At 38.7% G+C, this 12,525-nt stretch overlaps 1 protein-coding gene across 1 annotated transcript in view; it reads right to left on the bottom strand.

Annotated features, from left to right (window-relative positions):
* Positions 1 to 12,525, bottom strand: part of LOC101697093 (uncharacterized) — a 324,259-nt gene that overhangs the window by 32,519 nt on the left and 279,215 nt on the right. The window lies entirely within an intron of this gene.

Raw genomic sequence — 12,525 nt, 5'->3', positions numbered from 1 at the left:
CTGGGAAAAGATAAAAGTGTCTTTTTATGCTTGAGGCCTTGCATCTCTTCAGAGAGTTCACACCAACACTGTAATTTACAGTGATGACTGTTTCCACATGTCTGAGGCTTTGGGTCGTGCTGGGCCAGTTTCATCTCTGGGCAGCGGAGACTGAGGAGCTAAGGTGCTCCGTGCCTTCCTGCCTGGCCTCCAGTACCACCTAGCATCTGAAACTCAGGTGAGTTTCCTTGATTGAATGAGAGAACTAAGTACTGTCCCAGCAACTCCACTGGAGAGGATATCTGGAAGCCTATGCTTGGTTCCCAAACTCCAACCTGCTCACACTTTCTTTTTCCTGCCTTGAATCTGTATCCTTCCAGGAATAAGGTGCAACTATGAATATAGATGCTTTTTTGAACCCTGTGGGTGCTTCTAGAAAAATCACTGAGTATGATGGTAGTCTTTTAAACCCTAACTGGAAATTGATAGACATACTCTGAAGTAGAATACAGTTTGTGGAGATTTTAACATAGTCACCTGAAGTAGCCTGTAAGATGAGGGAAGGCTCTCCTGAATAAGTGAGTTTTGAGATGAGGTTTAACAGATGCATAAGAATTTACTAGTTAGTAGATGGAGCAGAGCGAGGCAGGAAGAGTGTTCCTGCATGGTGAGCTGTGTGTACAAAGGTCCTCTGGTGGTGCAGAGGAGGACATGTGTAAGCAGCTGAGAGTGGAGAGGCATAGTAAAGAAAATGGAGCAAGGGGGTGGGATGGGAGTTGAGCTGTGGAGTTCTCAGATACCAAGCCTAGTAGACCATAAAAAGGATGTAAACTATTATTCTAAGAGGAATAAGAAAACATGGAAAGATACAAAGCAAAGAGGAGATCAGGTTAGCCTCTTAAAATGAGCATTTTTTTTTTGGTACCGGGGATCAAACTCGGGACCTTGCATTTGCGAGGCAGGCGGCAGAACCACTGAGCTAAATTCCGGGCACAAAATAAGCATTTTTCCAGATGTGGTGGTACATACTTGTAATTCCAGCACTTTGGGAGGCTGAAGCAGGAGGATCATAAGTTGGAGCCCAGCATGGGCAAGTAGGAGACTTGGTAAGACCCGTCTCAAAATAAAAAAATAAAAATAAAAATAAAGGCTGGGGTGTAGCTCAGTGTGATGGCCCTGGGTTCAATTCCCAGTACTGCATAACAAACAAGCAAACAAGCCGGCTCCCTGACGTAACAACTCTTGTATTGGTGTACAATGTCAAAGCCTGCTGTCAGTGGAACAAATGAAAGGTTTATATTTTGTACCCTTGATCTTGGCATGTTTGGGGCCTTGCTGATTCATGAGATACCTTCAAGGCATCTTTGTTCTTGTCCCTGTACAAAGGACTTGGTTTCTTTTCAATTACATTAGTCTCTTCAGCAACCACATCTCATTTGGCCACAACTTTACATATGGTTCCTCTGGGCTAAAATTTTAAGTTTTTCTTATTTTTTCTAATTTGTCTTTTGCCTCTGATCTTCATTATAAATCCGCCTAAAACCAGCCAGTGGTACCCATGCTACAGCCCAAATGCTGGGATGTCTTGAAATTTCCTCCATCAGATAAAATAGTCCAGTACCCACAATATAAATCTCCTGCAAAGTCTCAGGACATTGGAAAAATGTGAACAGATTTTCTTCCAGACTGTAACACAAATGGCTTCTAGCCCAACTGTCAATGAAGTCCTTGCTCCTAACTGAAACCTAAGCTGGGCCCTTACTATCCACATTCCTTTCAACATCCTGGTCTTCTGAGCTCTGGCCAGAATCACCTATCAAGCTCTTCTTACAGCATTCTCAGGATTCTCTAGCTTGCATCTCCAAACCTTTCCAAACTCCTCCAAGAAACCAGTTCCAAAGGCTTCTAAACTGCATGTCCAGGTACACTCAGCAATGGTTCCACTTCTCAGTTACCAAAAGTCTTTATGAATCAGTTTTCCCATCCCTTAGACACAATACCTGACACCTACAATTTAAATAAAAGTTTGATTTAGTTAATGATTTGGAATATTTAGTCCATGGTCACCTGGCTCCAGGGAAAAAACATCTCAGTGGAAAAAGGTATAGAGGAGCAAAGCTGCTTAGTTCATGGTGACTGGGAAGCAGAGTAGGCCAACAGAAGAAGAAAGGAAAGGGCCAGGGACTCTACATAGACCCCAGTTCATGCCTGCATGGCCCACCCAGACACACTCAAAGTGAGCTCCACCAACACACTTGGTGGTCCAAAGCCAATGAAATTGAAACTCCACTCTAACTGCCACAGTGTTTGCTGTTGTTGTTGTTTGTGGTGCTGGGGATGGAATGCATGCTAGGCAATCACACTACCAGTGAGCTATAGCCCAGGTACTATAGTAAAGTTTAAAAGCCAATGCACAGGATCCATTGAAAGGTAATTGAGAACACATGAGAGAAAAGGGTGCACCTATAGTGTAAGCTTCTTCTACAGTCAGGATGGCAAGGGTGGAAAAACAAATATACTCATATATATTCACAGAGCCAGAAGTGAAATGATCTTCTTTATAGTACATGTCATAGAAACTACTAGCAGACCCTGCCTCATTCACTGGTGTGTTCTCATACAATTCTCGTGGTGGTTTCCTTATTTTGGAGGGGTGGGAAGTGCTCCCTCTTTCTTTCATAACTCCATTTGCCCCATCTCTTATCTTTCAGACACTTTCCATTTGTTTTCACAGCTGAGAGTGTTCTAAGTTCTGCCCAGTGTCCCATGTCTGCACCCACTTTCTAGCCTGGTAAAGATGTTTAATACATGCAGGCTGGCTGAACAAATTCTGTTCAAAACACTGAGATGAACAACATTCTGAAATTCAATGTGATTTTGGCTATTTTCTTTGATGTGTTTTTGCTTTTAGTCATACTATTTTTTATCAATATATATTTTTTATCAATATAAATTTTTATCAATATAAATCACATTTAAAGACACAGTAATGTAAGTTATATTTTTATACCCAGATTCATATTAGTCACTCCTACAAATACAGAAACATGCTGATGACATTTTAATTTATATAAAGAGCATTTTCAAGCAGCCAGATACCTGTACTTAGCATGCCAATCAACTTTCCTACTAACCAAATATAGAAAGCCACATTCTAATCAGAATGTCAGTCTATTAATTTGAAATAAGATATCCAACTTTCAGTTTAACTAGATGTTTTTTGTCAATCTGATCAATGCTTATTGTCACCCCAAAGTGTCACTACAGGTTGGTGAGCCTTACATAAAAATGTAGACAGAAACAAAAAACAGACCAATGCCTTCCAGGGGGCTAAGGTGGGAATATAAGGATTTTGTGACATGAGATCTTCTATAACTTGGTTGTCTTAATCACATATGTGGGTGCTCAGAAGATCTTAAGTCTCTTATCTGGGAAAGAGTCTTGTTATAAGAAAGTCCAACAGCACTCTTTAAGGGCCGGGGATTTAGCTCAGTGGTTCCTCTGCCTGCCTCGCAAGTGCAAGGACCCGAGTTCGATCCCTGGTACCCCCCTAAAAAAACCAAAAACCAAAAAACAAATAGCACTCTTTGTGAGACAGAGGTTCTTGAAACCCTAGAACTTAGGTTGAAAACTCATCTCTACAGTTGAACTGCTTGGGTAATAAGACGTTTAACTTAATTCCCTTCATCTGTACCATGTAGATACTTCAAAGTGCAACAGTACCACTGAATGCCAAAGATTTTTGAGAACAGCGCATACCTATCATACAGTAGATGCTCCATTTGTCAGCAGTTTTGTTGTAAATGTTCAAGTCCTTTACTTAAGATTTCTGTTCCATCAGACTATTACACGAGGATCAACAACATTTGTGTTTGGGATTTTTCATTTCTATACTTTTTTAGTCACTATTCTGGTTATATTTATACCACCTTTTCCAAAACAGGAGCTAAAACACTGATTATGTTTCTGATTAGTAAATTATAACTACTTTCCAGTCCTGCCACTCAGATTTTTCCCAGAGACCACCTTGATTAGTATTTAGGGGCTTTGTAATTTCTTGAGTCAGATATTTATAGAAAAATTTTGGTTAACTGGCACTAATAAAAAATCATATTCATTTTGTGGAGATTTATTCAGCTTAACTCTTAATAGGCCATCTTACAGCCAAGACATTATGGTATATATTATGATTATGTTCATGGACTGGTAACATTGTTTAAGTGTCTTCAAATAATTAATGTGGCACCAGGTGTTAGGACATTTGGGCTGATTTATAAGAATGAGATCCTAAAGAAAATACTCTTGCAAAGATGCTTACAGCAGCAGGCTTCAGTCTGCTGGGATTGTCATTGCTGAATTAGGATATGATATGGGTAGAAAAACAGACAACTGATGTACAGTATACAAGGCCCATTCTGTGATGCAGCAGTCAGGCATCAAATGGCCATCTGTATCCTGATTGGAACATCATAAAGACAGAAAAGAGAGATAAAATTTTTCAGAAGAGCTATGAGAAGAAACCCGGGAGTAACAAATGCTGTAGTCAAGAATCAGAGTGGAACAGGAGAACAGTTATTGGAATCTAGATGACAGGTCCAATTTTTAAGACCGTAGCAGAGAGCCCTTGATCTGCCTGGCTTATAGTGAAGCAATGTTAAAAGCAGTGAGCCCATGAGTTCATGCCCCATAGCCTCTTGAATGTGCCAGTCAGTCCTTGCAATGAAAGTATTAATGATCATAATATACACTTTCAATAACGGCATGAGATGCTCAGTGAGATGCAGGTATTTCATGGTAGTGGTCAGATATCTTGAGGCATCCTCACATCTCACATATTCCAGGAAATCATGGTTCAAGCTTTCAAAGTTCCTCCCAGGAAACAGAAAAGTCCATCTTTCTAGCCTTATAGCATTTGGAAAACTAGGCTTTTACAAAATAAAATACACATGGGGCAGCTCAATGTAAAATAAGTCAAAAAATAGTTCCTTTCATATTTTAAGAACATCAGAAAGAAAGATGAAGGCATCAGAAAGCAAATTCACTCTTTCTAGTCTTTCTAACTCATATTTAAATTTTCTTATTTTTCAAAATTTTTCATAGAAATCTGGATAAGAGTCCTCCTCATCTCTCTCTACATTCAATATAATGAGCAAAAGAAGACATTGACGATGTCTCCAAATATGGGAGGGTGACAAGATATCCTTTGTCATAGATTCATGGCTAGATAGTGAAGCTAGATAGAACTATTTACCTGGTTGACTTAAGTTTCAGGTACTAATATGCATTGATAAGATCCTTTTTGCTAGAAGACATTTGCTATAACTTTTAATGATATCACACTTACGGGTCTCTGACAAAACCTCCATGGAAAGTAATTTAACATCTCTGTGACCCAGTTTTCTCATTACCAAAAAATGTTACTAAGATAGTGATAGGAGAAAAAATATATTCCCTTAGGACAGGTCTTGTTAATAAATTACCTAACATATCTAACAAGCTCTCTGAGAGAGAAAGATCCATCATTTTTATTAAAGCGTGGCACTATGAAATTTAAGGCCCAGAGATATCCATTGCTATGGTCTGGTGTTGTCTTAGCCATAGGCAAGGAGAAAAAGAATCAAGGAGGAAGGGAATGGAGATCTCCTCTTGCACAATATGCAAAGTTGCGGGAAAGTTTCAAAGTACAGAAGCAAATTACCCCTGAAAATTTAAAGGAAGTCATAAATCAACTATCTTGAAGCTTTTGTCAATGTACTCAGAAATTACATTCTTTTAAAAAATATATCACAGGAAATACATAATATGCCTCTACATGTTGCTCATCTTGCTTCAAATAGATCCAGGCCTTCAGCCTAGCTGGTGACATACATTACTACACAGATTAAGTGTGATATATTATTAGTGTAGGATGTACCATACTGGGAAATTCAGGGTTTTAACCACGGCACTGGAAGCCCCACTCAAAAAGGAATCTAAAGAGGCTGATTTGTTTGTTTGATCCAGTTGAAGCTAAGACCATGTAGCAGTTCCAGAAGCACTGAGCTTTGAGAATGTTCAGATAAGAAAGCTGCATCTGGCTTCATGACTTCTCACATTGTCGGGCAGGCAGATCAGGAGAACAAAGCTAAGATGCAGAGTAGTCCTCAAGGCAACAACAGATTCAGAATGAAAGCAGAGACTAGCTAGGCTCTCTCTGAGGCCAGGGAAAATTTCACTGACAGTCAAGTGGGCAAGCTGGGCCCTGGAAGAGATTTAGGAGTCACCTCTGTGCAGGAGAGAGGGCTTCTTTCAGGGAGAGAAAACCACAACATTATACAACTGGAGACTGCAAAGTGTCCACAGTGTTCATAAATCAAGGGAGAATGATATAAGTAAGAGCCATCCTATTGAAGGCTTTCATAAACCAAGTGGTTTCTCACTTGGAATTTAACCTTGTGGGGAGAAGAGAATGTATTGAAGAAAATTAAGTAGGAGCAAGTTTAAGTTCTTATCATATATCCAAAGATATTTCTGGATATATTATGCAGGTTAGACCAGGATGACAAGAAATAGATGTCAGAAATCTAAGATAAAACTGTGATAGGGCAATTATGTTTGTGAATCATTTTTGAAAGAATTTTTTACATCACTGGTTATAGAAGGAAAAGACACAGGCAGATCCTCCAAGACCCTAGGTCAAGAACAATGTGTTCACCTGAGCAAGAATATAGAACAGAACAGGGAGTATGTTGGCAGTGGATGCCATGGAAAGGGAAGCCATCATGGAGGTTCTAAGCAAGATGTAGTCTTTGGCATGATTTGAAAATCATATAAAGGCCACAGACCATTTTCTCAGAAAAATGTACATACCCACAGCTACAACATTTTTGTGGTATATAATATCAAGGCATTTCCAGTCCATCTCTGAAGCCTCTTCTCTTAAGAAGGTTCCACACCAAATGAGTAAAATAAAGAAGGAAACTAAAGGTGAAACACCCAGAGATACTGTCACTAAAGGGTTAACAAAGAAGGACAAGTCAGCCAAGACTAAGGATTGGAGTTAGAAGGCAAGTTAGGAGCGAATGACATCATGGATTCAAGCAAGTAGCTACACTGTAGATGTAAGGAAAAGGCAGCAATACCCAGTATGATGAAGAGGTCAGGTGGAGGGAGCGTTAGGCCTCAGCCACTGGTGTTCACTGGTTTATGGATTTGCCAGTCCCAAAGCCAGACTTCTGAGATACAATGAGGAAGAAAAGAAAGAACCTATGCAGACACACATTCAAGAAGCTAGCAACTAGGACGTGTGAATGAGGAACAGATGCAAGACAATAGAGATTTATTTGTTATTTATGGATGAGGTGAAGATCAAACGAGCATGTTTGCTGGTTGATGGGAAGAAAGTGACCAGTGAGAAAGACTGAGATGAAGAGAGAGGAAGGGAAAATAATTGAGTAACTGAATATTAATCAGAGTGATTTTATGGAGGAGACATAACTGAAAGTGAACCTTCCAGGTGCATACAGTAACAGATATGGAGGAGAGGATGGAAGCAATGACACTAGAGGGTATCTATCTTTTTTGTGTGTGTGTTAAATTCTTTTATTGGTACATTGTAGGTATACAACACAATTACATTTCTCATTGGGAATTGTACCTTTACATAATGCATCTTGGTTCTTATTTTTTCCCCATTCCTAGCCCTCCACGCCCTCCACCCTTCCCTATTTACAAAGACTTTATTTCCATTTTTTCCATTTCTCATCGTTTTTCCTTTCCCTTCTTTCCTTTCCTCTGCCCCTCCCACTACCCCTACCCCTTTGGACCTTTTCTTCCTATTTTACATTATCGATTATTCATTCTAATCATTGGTATATTTTAGGTATACAATATAATGACATTCATCATTGGAAATTTGCACCTTTACATAGTCTCTCTTGGTTCTTATTTTTCACCCTTGCCCAGCCCTCCCTTCAACCCCTCCAGTCCTCCCTATTTACAAAGATTTTGTTCCTATTTTTCCATTTTCTCATATTAATCCCATTCCCTTCTATCCTTTCCCCTAGCCCTCCCACTTCCTTCCCCTTTGCCCCTTTTCTTCCTATTTCACATTACCTATTATACATTTAGTCCTTATTTACACTTTCAGTTTCTCACACCAGAGAAACTATTCGCTATTTACACATGTGTGTCCTATTTATTTCACTTAAGAGTATCGCCTCAATGTGCATCCACTTAGCTATAAATGTCTCTAATTTCTCATTTTTTATGGCTGAGTCATACTCCATTTTATTAAAAAAACCACATTTTCTTTATCCAGTCTCCAGTTGATGGGCATTTGGGCTGTTTCCAAGTTTTAGCTATTACAAACTGCGCTGCTATGAACATGGGTGCACATATATCACTATGGTATGATTCTTTTAATTCTTTGGGGAAGATCCCCAGCAGTGGAACAGCAGGGTCAAATGGGACTTCCAGTCCTAGTTCTTTGAGCTATCTCCATACTGATTTCCACAGTGCTTGCACCAGTCTACACTCCCACCAGCAGTGGAGCAGGGTTCCTCTTTCCCCACAGCCCCGCCAGCATTTGTTATTGGTTGATTTCATGATAGCAGCCATTCTTTCTGGAGTGAAGTGGAATCTCAGAGTTGTTTTCATTTGCATCTCTCAAATGACCAGTGATGTTGAACATTTTTTCATGTATTTATTTGCTATTTCTACTTCTTTGTTTGAGAAATGTCTGTTCACTTCAGCTGCCCATTTTTGGATTGGGTTTTTAAATTTGGGAGGTCTGATCTTTTTAAGTTCTTTATAGATTTGAGATAGTAGACCTTTGTCTGAGGAAGAGCAGGTGAAGATTTTTTCCCACATCATGGGTTGTCTCTTCACACTCCTGGTGGTTTCTCTTGCTGTGCAGAAGCCTTCTAATAAGAAGAGATCCCATTTGTTGATTGTTTGTGTGTGTGAGGTTATCTATCTTATCCACTAAGGTTGCACATGCTGAGAGGGATGGTCCACGCCTATTGGTAGAGGTAGAAGAAGCAAGCTTCTGTGGCAGAGACTAGCACCATGTCTCTTTTTTTTTAATCACCATGTGCCCCAACCCTAGCACAATGGGTGGTATACAGTGAAAACTTGGTACATATACATCAAGCGAACAACTGCAATTTGAGGAAAAAGGCACAAAGAAAAATGTGGGACAGCTGATATGTCAAATGAAAATGAAAGCTAACTAGGGAAAAGTAAAGGTGTTTCGAAGATGTCTTAGGAAAGAAAGCCCAGAAGAGCTATAATTTATTTATATGCCCTAATGGAGCTCTCTGGATGACCTACAGTGATCTTAGGAGGGAAAGATATACAACCTTCTCAGGAACTATTCAACCTTGCAGTCCTCAGTCATCCTTAGAAAACAGGTATCCATTCAATGAATAAGTAATTACAGACAGTTGGTGGATAAGACATGGAAGTTTCTTACCCAACACCCAATACTCTTAGGAGAGATGGACAGTACAGAAAAATTAGTTAATTACACCGTCAGCTGGTCACCTGGACTCTGAGGACCACAGGAAACAAAACCGAAAGACAGCTAAGACTGGCAGGCTGGTCTGCCACAGGCATCAGTGTAGACAAATGAGAGGGCCCGCTAATCTGTACTTTGTATTCCACAGATGACTTTTTCATGTCTAACCCCATTCAAATCTAAAAACAAAAATCCCTCTCAAATCCCAAATAACACTTACCAAACAATGGAAAATGGAAGGCATATTATTAAACTTCCCTTGATGAAAGGCTGTTGAACTGGATTCCCAGTGACTTAGGCTACACAACGGGTTACAGATGCTGTGTTCAGGTGTCTTTTGAATTCACACTATATCTAATAAATCACAGTATGTTCACTTGTGTCCTATTAAAACTGTATTCTATGTTACCAGGTCTGAATAATTTGTATAAAATTGATTGCTACCGTTCTCACTGGAAGCTCTAATTGCATTCCTGGTATAACTTAAAATGATAACCTTATCTTAATTAGTAGCATGATGCAGAAATACTTTTGAAAGCCTCTGAGAATTAACCTGCATTTTTAAACAGAAGCCCTAAGGCCTTAAAAAGAGAGAGATTCCTGTTGAATGCATGAGCCAATGTTAATTTATCAAACCTACAAAAGAAAATAATCACATAGCAAGAGAGACTAAGCAACACACCTAACACCTCCTCTGATCAAGCAGCTTGAAATTCTCTTCACAGAATCACACACAATGTCAATCCAATGCTTAGATTCCTGTGGCAGCCACTGATTGCTGGCACTCACAGAAGAGTCTCTGCTCTGGTTTTTGTGATAACATTCACTAACCAGTAGAAGTGGAGTGCTGCAATGGTGAGAATGAGTAAACAGATTGGAGGGTATGTATTGTCTCTTCACAGGGATTAATTACCATACAGATCACTTCTGATATTTCCATAGGTTCCCATACTAACTTTCTTGCCCATGCAGAGCTCGTTCAATTTCTCCTGTTCCTCCTGGTTCACCCCAAGCTTTCCAGTACCTCATCTGGCCACCTATCTTTAGCATGTGGCTCTGTGTTTGTTTCCATATTTTCACTCTGGTAAAGAACGTACATTTGGCCCACCAAGGGTCATCATTGACTAATACACCAGGACGTATAAAAATTAACATTTCAAATAATTACCTCGAACTACGTTATAGTAAAATAAAACACTTGCAGTAAGTCATTATTGTAAACACTAATTAGATGTTAAAGATTTTCCAATATAATGCTTACAAATTTAGAAGTCTTCTAATAAGCATTATACAACCTAACATCTCTCTCCAAATATTAAAAAGGGGGGATTAGATATTTTTATCACTCAGAACTATAATTAGAGCCTCCCCAGAAATGTTAAATAGATGCTATTTCCAGAGGACTACTCTCCTGAACTTGGCTTTGGAGGAAGTCTGTGGTTTCTTTCTATAAGCCGGTATCAACTAGGAAGTAACTGTCTTCCTATAATGTAATTTGGCATTTCATTATTTGAAAATGAGTATGGTTCAAAAATCTATAAAGCATCTTTTCCTTACTAAAAGTTAAAGAGCGGTTTTGTCTGGATATAAGGAATTAGCGCTAATAGAAAACATTAAAATGTATTATCATTAGGACTGAATATAAATCTAGAAGAAAGTAGTAATTCCAAAAACTTTTAACATTTTATTTAAAAGACTGATGCTCATCTAGCTTGATTTGTAAGTATAAAATTAAAATGAACAGGAGAAAACAGGTGCATACTAATACTAGTTCAAAAACTATTTCTATATTGCTAGTGCTCTTTTCAATAGCATTAAAACAGTCTTTTAAAATATCTATGGAGTGCAAGGACCTCCATGCTGCAAAGGTAAATAGGGTAAAACTCTTATAAGACAGAAGAGGAGCCTTAGAATTTATATGAAGTTTTTCTGCAATAAGATATGGAATTTCAAAGAAGTGCTATTGTGTGTAGTATACATGGGCATATATTTACATAAGCAAATTATCCATATCTTGAATGTCACATAAATGTGTATATTACTAGTTACCTTTCCTCATATTTAAAACTCCACCCTTAAGCTTGAGTCAGAAAATTAAAGACTAAACACACATTAACCCTGTGAAAATTCAGCCAGAAAAACCTCAGTGTAAGAGATATTTTAATCAATAAATATTTCAAATTGAGTGACCCCCCAAATCTAACAAGATTGTTCAAAACAAAGAAAGCCCCTATATAATTTAACTCACTTTGAGTTTCATGGTGTGAAAGCCACACACTAATAGCATCTTCGTGTTGCAAATCCTGTCTTTTTACCTTTTAAATAGTTATGGTCTCATTCCAACACTAATGTGCTAAATAGGGACTGCATGCAAATCTTCACTTATTTTTAGATAATATATGTAACATTGCTGCTAACTTTAAAGCCCAACAAGTACAATCTTCATAACCTCTGCTGTGATACCAAGGATTCTTGAAATTCCTTATAAATGCATTAATCACCCCTGTAAAAGTCACTGCTTGCTTTTAACGGAGACAGTGTATCTTACTAGGATGATACCACGGCATGCAGAATCATTAAAAAAAGAGAGGCTAGAATTTATGGTTAAGCCTTTGGACAGCAGGGCACTATTTTACCCATAAAACTTACAATCTGCAGGGACAGTGGCCAAAGCAGAGGAACCATTAAAGACTTATAATTAGCATCAATCAAGGTGACACTGTTGTTGACATCTTTATTACTTCAAATACTCTAATCAAATACTTCTGCATTGAGATGGAAAGGTTGATAGGCAGCTAGACACAGAACCCACCCCTATGGAGAACAATTTAAAATTACCTGTTCATAAGGAAAGAAAAGAGTGTATTAATCAAGGGGGACCCGAACACATGGCTCTGAAATGAAATAACTCAAAATGGACCTGCGAGGCAGTCACACATTCATGTGGCTGCTTGCATCATGTACTCCTAAAACAACACACATCTCCATGGCCCTTCTGTGCAACCCAAGAAACTAGCTTAATTTGGATGAAAAAATAACTCAGAGAA

Source organism: Heterocephalus glaber, unplaced genomic scaffold (genome assembly GCF_053883595.1).
Source record: "Heterocephalus glaber isolate CG9 unplaced genomic scaffold, H.glaber_assembly_v1.0 deba00001472, whole genome shotgun sequence".
Classification (NCBI taxonomy): Eukaryota; Metazoa; Chordata; class Mammalia; order Rodentia; family Bathyergidae; genus Heterocephalus; species Heterocephalus glaber.
Note: the sequence above shows the minus strand (reverse complement) of the source record. Positions and strands in the feature narration are given on the sequence as shown.